This window comes from Mytilus galloprovincialis, chromosome 6, assembly GCF_965363235.1.
Source record: "Mytilus galloprovincialis chromosome 6, xbMytGall1.hap1.1, whole genome shotgun sequence".
Lineage (NCBI taxonomy): Eukaryota > Metazoa > Mollusca > Bivalvia > Mytilida > Mytilidae > Mytilus > Mytilus galloprovincialis.
In genome coordinates, this window is record NC_134843.1 from 10071241 (window position 1) to 10079296 (window position 8056).

The following is an 8056-nucleotide window of genomic DNA, read 5'->3' on the forward strand; positions in this document are numbered from 1 at the left end:
ATGGCACAGTCAAATGTTGACATTTTGAAGCTGTAGTTATACTCCTAGCATATCTATTATTTTATAAAGAATATATATGAGGATATGTTGTATGTCTGTCATGTTTAACAGAAAATTGGTAGACAAACCATGCCTTGATGTGCTGGTATACTTATGGTAATGATCATTTGCCAAATAAATGAAATAAGACAGTTAGTTTTCTCGCAATTACTTCAAATTCAATGTACGTTTTACTGCAAAATTCACTAAATACCTTAGTACTTCACAAGAACCTATTTTTATGCCATTGGACTGAGAGTTTTAGTTACCAGTATTAGACTATATACATAAACTGCATTGACTTGATAGTTGATTATGCCATGTCCATGATGTCTCAATATACCAATCTATTGCATGAAGAAACCACAATTACAGCAATGTCAACCATATAATATAAAGTAACCACACATCAATACAATTACAAAACCTTTATAACATACAAGTACAAAATATATTACAAGATAAACAACAATTACAAAGTCTATACATGTTGAAATTGTTTTTTTATTTCTAGCTAGAGATTTGAGTATATCTTTTTGCCCTTATGTAGTTCTGATACTATTATCTACCCATCTAAACATTAAATAGACTCCATAAAATTACTTCTTTCCCTATTTTATGACTATTAAGGTGAAGAAAAATCTTGGAATTTGACATTCAATTGCATGTAACAAATTAGTCTACAGACAAACTCCATGTAATTTTCCAATAATAAGTAGTTTATAGCTCGTTTCTCTCTAGATCACTATTTCTTTCCTTATCTCTGACATAAAGAAGGACATTTAACAATTTATTTTCAGACAAATTTGTTTTTATATATTGGTGATAGACTATGGAATACACATGAGCTCTCAAATGACTCTCAATTTGTCAGGAATGACCAGTCAACTGGTTCCTGGAAATTAAATCCTTTGACTGTCTACTGGTTTTATAAAGTGTGACTGATTGAGATGCTCCTTAATGGTCCATATTTGATATGTCTGAGCAATTCCAAAACAATTGATACTTAAGTTAAAGCAGTGTTTGAATGGAGTTTCTTTAAATGTCTTCGCAGAATTGATCCTAACAATAATTCAACAAGGTGCTCCACAGGGCGCAGTTTTATACGACCGCAGAGGGCAAACCCTAAACAGTTGGGGCAAGCATTGACACAACATTCAAGCTTGATACAGCTCTGAATTTGGATTGTGATAAAATTTTTGACATAATATGAGTTTCTGAAACAAAACAAATGTCAAGATCTTACAAAATTATTGTGCAAAATTGTGCAATAAAAGATTTCTTCTTCAAACTTTTAAAAAATTTGGATTTTGAGAATTTTGGAGAGAAAAAAATTGAAAACTACTGTCCCCCTTTTTTTTTTGCAATTAGTCCTTTTTATACCTACCGAATTAGATTATTTACCGGATTTGTTATCACATAAGCAACACGACGGGTGCCACATGTGGAGCAGGATCTGCTTACCCTTCCGGAGCACCTGAGATCACCCCTAGTTTTTTGGTGGGGTTCCTGTTGTTTATTCTTTAGTTTTCTATGTTGTGTCATGTGTGCTGTTGTTTGTTTGTCTTTTTCATTTTAGCCATGGCGTTGTCAGTTTGTTTTAGATTTACGAGTTTGACTGTCCCTTTGGCATCTTTCGTCTCTCTTTTATATATTATTTACAAGTAGTGTAAGGCAGGTAAATCCGAACATACCAAACATTGTATGTTATCTGAAAAAAACCTAGTTCCCCACTTTTTTTGCCCCTAATTCCAAAACATTTTAGCCATAACCCCCCAAAGTCATAACTAACCATCCCTTAATGGTATAGAAACTTGTAGCATAATTTCAGAGAGATTCATACACTTAAACACAAGTTATTGTTTGAAAACTACAAAAAAATATTATTTTGGCCCCTAATTCCTAAACTATTAGAATCATAACCCCCAAAATCAATCTCAACCTTCCTTTAGCATGTTTCGTGGTATTGAACCTTCTGGTGAAAATTTATAGAGATCCATCAACTAAAACCCTTTAACACCCTTCAGTACCCTGTACACCCTTCGGCTACACCTCATGGTGTACTTGGGTACTTCAGGGTGTTAAAATATCCATATCTACGGATATGAACGTAGATAACTTACAATATCCTTCTGAACTTTTGAAAAGTAGTTCTATGCAGCAGTATCATGAATGGAATTGCACGTTCTTGGCAAAAATTTAATAAAATAGTAATACAATTCTATTAAGTCTGTTAAAGTTGTCCATCTTTTATGAAATTCATATGACATGGGAATTTCATTTTGACATAATATAGATATAAGAAGATGTGGTATGAGTGCCATTGAGACCACTCTCCATTCAAGTCACAATTTGTAAAAGTAAACCATTATAGGTTAAAGTATGGTCTTCATAATGTATGGACACCTGCCTATTTTGTCAATAAGATGTCATTTTTTATTTCTGTTGTTGGGATGCGTCTCATTTAGACATAATAACCCCACAATTAAATATGTTGTGGTCAAGATCTGTTTTGGAGTCTGAATTTCAAACACACACTTTTCTGTCCAATTTATCTCCTTGCAAATAGGATTAAAAAAAAAAACTCATTTTCAAACTTTAAAAAAAAGCTCATGGATAGTTTACAGCAAAACTATGTAATATCCTATACTGATATTCAGTGACCTCAAAGCAGGATGAAAAAACCTCATTGTGTGATAATTGTATTACTTTGTGCCTACTACCCTGTACCTTATTGATGTGATATTAAAGTATTTTTCCAAGTCCTAAAGTCAATGAACACTACAGAAGAAACAATGAATGCTAGATATTTAAAAAGCCATCAATCGTAAAATAAGTTTATTTGGCATACAAACTGACATCTCTTTTAGATAAGTTACTATTATTTTTCACAATATTTATCACTGGCCGAAGGCCTACCACAAGTTTTTGTTTAGAAAACGTTACAACCTACCTAAAGATTTCACGTGAATGAGTATGACAAATTAGTACCCTGCATCCAGTCTAATTATCTCCCTTTGGTTTCTTAAGTCATTCACACCATTCCCCCTGATTATTGACAGATGGCCTGGCAGGGAGGCTGACCAATATATCAAATATTATCTAAAACAAACATTTCCTTCACTGAAAAAATATTTGCCCTTTCCACTGTTACATAGCCAAAATAATCAACTGGTCAACTTGACCTAGTTTGTAGACATCAAGTCTAAACACAGTGAGAAAAAAGAGTTTTTTGTTTGTTTTGAATGTTAACTGAACTACAATGGTATCAAGTGGACTACTTCAAACCATATGTGTTATGATCATCTTTCTACATATACCTCCAATGTTGCTGACTAATTTAACTTACACAAGAAAGGATGGTCAATGGTGTGTGGATCGTTAGGCAAGAAAAATATTCAGTATCAAAAACATCAATTTTCAGAGGTCATTTCTGTACGCATTTTATAATCAAAGTAAAACAAGGACAAAGATTATAAAATAGTAACATAATTAAGTCTTTCATCATGTAATTTTATTTCTTGACATCTACTTAGTAATGTCAAAGTTTGTTACTTATAACATCAAGTGCCATCTTCATTTTTCCCCATCATTGAAAGATGTATCAAAATCCCATCAGCATTCATTATGTCCCAGAATTGTCATCACATGTTAACCATTGATGTTAACCATTGATAAATTGTCTCCAGAGTGAGTGTCCTGATGCATTAGGGTAAAGGTGCAGGCTTTCCTATTTTCTAACTCACTGTCTTTGTTCTTTAGCAGATTTTTACGTAGTTATTTCCCTGTTTGTACCACCTTAAGCTGACATAAATTTTATGCTTTATGACCTACTTTTTGATTATCATAAATTCAGTTAATTTTTTAATTGATAAAAAAACAACTTTTAGCCAGACTCTTGTGCTTGTAATTAAACTTACTAAATGGTACTAGATTAACCCTACCATGTATCTTTACCGGTACACTACAAAGTATAAATGATAAGAAAGAATCCTAAAACTAACTGTCAAAGTAGATTTCTACTAAACTAAAACTTGTTTTTCCCTTCACCTTCTGCAAGGGTGACCGACTTATAAATTACTATAAAACAATCAATAAATTTATAATTAATCAAATCACAGACCTGGAAATCCATCATTAATATATAAACCTGATTATTGAAAGTCCTAAAATGGCTATAATTATAGTATTTGGAAATATAATTCTTTAAATCTTCCAAGAATAGACTATCAGTATCACTTCTAAACATAAATGTTTGAAATAACCAATACAGTTAAATGATATATACTGATCACTGCCAAGAACTCCCAATTTTTATGGCTCTAAAAAATCCTCTTCTAATTGAAAGGATGGCAACCAAACTGCCAATTATATATGACCAGACAGCCTCAGAATTAATTGGAAAGATGAATTTAACACCCAAATTATGGCCAAACAACTAGTAAAATATCTTGTCATTATCTGTATGTTACTGTATAACAAGATAATAATTTGTGGCCAAACCTCCATCACACCCTACAGCTATCAAGCAGACATGATCCTCCCCAATAATTAAAGCCATAATAACCTACAGTTGGACATGAACCTCCCCAGTAATTAAAGCAACGATAGTCTATGGTTGGACATTAAATTTTCATTGCCTCAGTAATTGATATAGTAAGCTTGATGCTCTAAATTCATTAAATATTCAGACATTAAAGCATAAACATGTCTGGGATATAGACAACCAGAAACATAAATTCAAATCACCAAGCATACAAACAAAACATAAAGACATAGCTAAGCACTCCACCAACTTTTTCCTTTTTTTGAGTGAAGATTGAATTTGACTAGAATATTTTATGGTTAATCTAAATTCTCAAACAAACAAAAAACTTCAGAAGAAATTCAAAATATATCTGCAGCTTTTATTAGATTTTTAAACTAAAATAAACATTTTAAGAGGCAACAATTTTTCATGGTGAATTAAAATCTCTTCAATCTACTCAGCCTATATATCTTAAAAAAAACATATATATTTTCCAAAACTGATATTTCCTAATTCATCAAGGTAATAAACATGCAGTGTAATTTTAAAATCTATGTACCAGTAATATTTCATAACCCCATCACTAATAAACTATTTTGAAGGAGGTGACATTCGTTTTCACTCTTGACTCTTAATATTTTTTAAACTTCTCCTGGACACTATTATACCTTTATAGAAATGAAGACATCTACATTATCTTAACACCATCTACAATAGAGATGACATTAGATACAAACAATGATAGATTAGTACATGATGCAACAACACAAAAGGTGATGATTATCTCCCCCTAGGGGAGTTCTCCTTCATGTAATGTACAGATAATGGGACAACATTCCACTTCATCAAAGACAAAAATGACCATCATATCTCATTCTGTTTGGTAATTATAATTAAGAATCTGACCTGTACCTTTTGTATCTATAGTAATAACAATTAAGGGCCATCAATTTCACCCTTTTCATCTGATAAGGACAAATAGATGTCCAACAAAAGGAAAGGTCTAATTTACTGTTATTAAACATCACACAACCTACTTTGACATAACTAGAGGTGATATTTCAATAAGTTTAAATTAATTTAGAGAACAAAAATTAGTTCAAATTACATTTGAAATTTTGATTCTGGAATTGATTGGAGTAAAATTATTTTAATTGCCCTTCAAATTATATTTATAATGCCATTCTATCATTTTTACCAAATATCTATGAAGCAGAAGCCTGGGATTCCCAATATAATGCAAATTTTTAAAAAATAGCTAAAATTAAATTGAAATATTTAAAATTGAAAAAATCATATTGATACATTTGAGGTAAAAAAAAAAAATCACAAAAATACTAAAACTCCAAGGAAAATTCGAAACAGAAAGTCCTCCTTAATCAACAACAGCTTTAGTGCCATAACAAATTGCACTTAGTGAAGAATAAAATTGAAAAAGATTTCTATTCACACCAAACAAGAGTTTAAAGTAATATAATATACAAATCAATGTTGCTAATTCTCTCCAGTATAAATGGTTAAACCATAGAATTCAGACTCCAGAGAAGAAATTTACAATTACAGAAAAGTAGAATTTAGACTCCAAATGTCAGTAACCAAATGACCATACAATCAGTGCATTATAGAATACCAGACTCCAAACAAATAACGAAAGCATAAACCTGTCACCCTTCTCTTATCTAATAAATAAACTGTCAAACAAAGGTATTATTATATCAATATGATCAACAATTTCTTACATAATCATAACTTTTCTTTTTCTTTGATCTGCTTTGTGTATTGCTAAGCCAATACACTGCTATGCTTAATGATAACTTTGTTTTCTTTTGATGTGGGATGTGTATTGAATCTAGTGTGCAGATTTTGCACTAACTTGTCAATTAGATAATGCTATTAGCTAATGTAAAGAAAGTTTACAATTGCACCTCTAACATCAGCCATGATTTAATACATTTTGTATGGGGTTCTGTAATGTTTTCGTGATTTACTACTCCTTTGTCTTTATATATATCAGTGCTAATAGTACTATATTTGTTTTCCATTAAAAAATAAAAGAGAACAATATGGGAAACGAAGGTTATCTGCCAATAGTAAAAATCCCTATTGTAACACAATTTATTGTTAAAATCAGTGCCATTGCACCAATAAATCACTTTTTTTTATATTGCTTATCCAAAATAAAGTCCCCTAGCACTGCTTATATACCAAAAAAAAAACTCAAACATTTAATGTTAAAAAAAAGGTAATCTGAGATATCTCATAAAGGATATCAACAATTTACAAACTGTGACCTTAACCTTAGCATATATAACATTGAGTCAAGGTCATGACACACAATTTTGAATTATTGTATGATGGCTTTAGTGAGTACTAGAATGATTTAGGATAACAGAACATTCAGCAGCAAACATGAATTTTGAGCATGATAAATAACATGAAAATGTGATATGAATATACACTTATAGGAACTAGACTTGCACACTACAACAGACTAATCCAAATGGTAACATTACATTAGAAACATTTCATTCTATTAAAAAAATATAATTCAACTCAAATACAAGTAAAAGTCCATGACCTATTTATAATGAACCTGCACTTCCAAACAGAGGAGGGTCAAGATCATGATATAAGCTTGTATTCTGTATTAGTGAGATAAACAGACTATAAAGATACCAAAATCTCAGCTTGGACGAAGGTCAAGACACATCTTAGTCATATGGAAAACTGTATATGACATTATCTCAATACAAAGAGACACAGCAAGATTATAGATCCTACATAGGAAAAATTGCGACATATGTTTTCATATGTTTAACATATGTTTTTCATATGTTTGAAAACATATGTAAACATATGTTTAGGCCCGACATGAAAACATATGTTTTTGATCATATGAAAAACATATGTTAAACATATGAAAAACATATGTTTCTAAAATCATATGAAAAACATATGTTTCTAAAATCATATGAAAAACATATGTTTTTCATGCATGTAAACATATGAAAAACATATGTTTTTCATACGTTTTTTATAAACATGTTTTTCATATGTTTTCATCCCAGACCTAAACATATGTTTTCATATGTTTGGCCTAAACATATGTTTTCATATGTTCGGCCCAAACATATGTTTTCATATGTTTTTATATTGGTCCTAAATAAATATTTTTTTTATGTTTTTTTTTTTTAATTTTTCAAATGCATTTATTTTTTCATGTATATGTATTTTTGTTTGGTTTGTTTTTAATGGTAATGTTTTTGATGTTTTTCTTCTTCATCATCTTTTTTTTCTGTCAGGAACTCATTTTGAGTGTAAATACTTCAATATGATGATTTTAATAACCCCAAATACTTGACTCCACAGAAAATACATGGCAAAATCAAAAGCTCTTAACAAATAAAAAGCAACTGTATACATTAGCATTCCTTAATGCAGAAAAATAATTATCACAGTCAGTGCTCCATAATTTGTATTGTATATCTA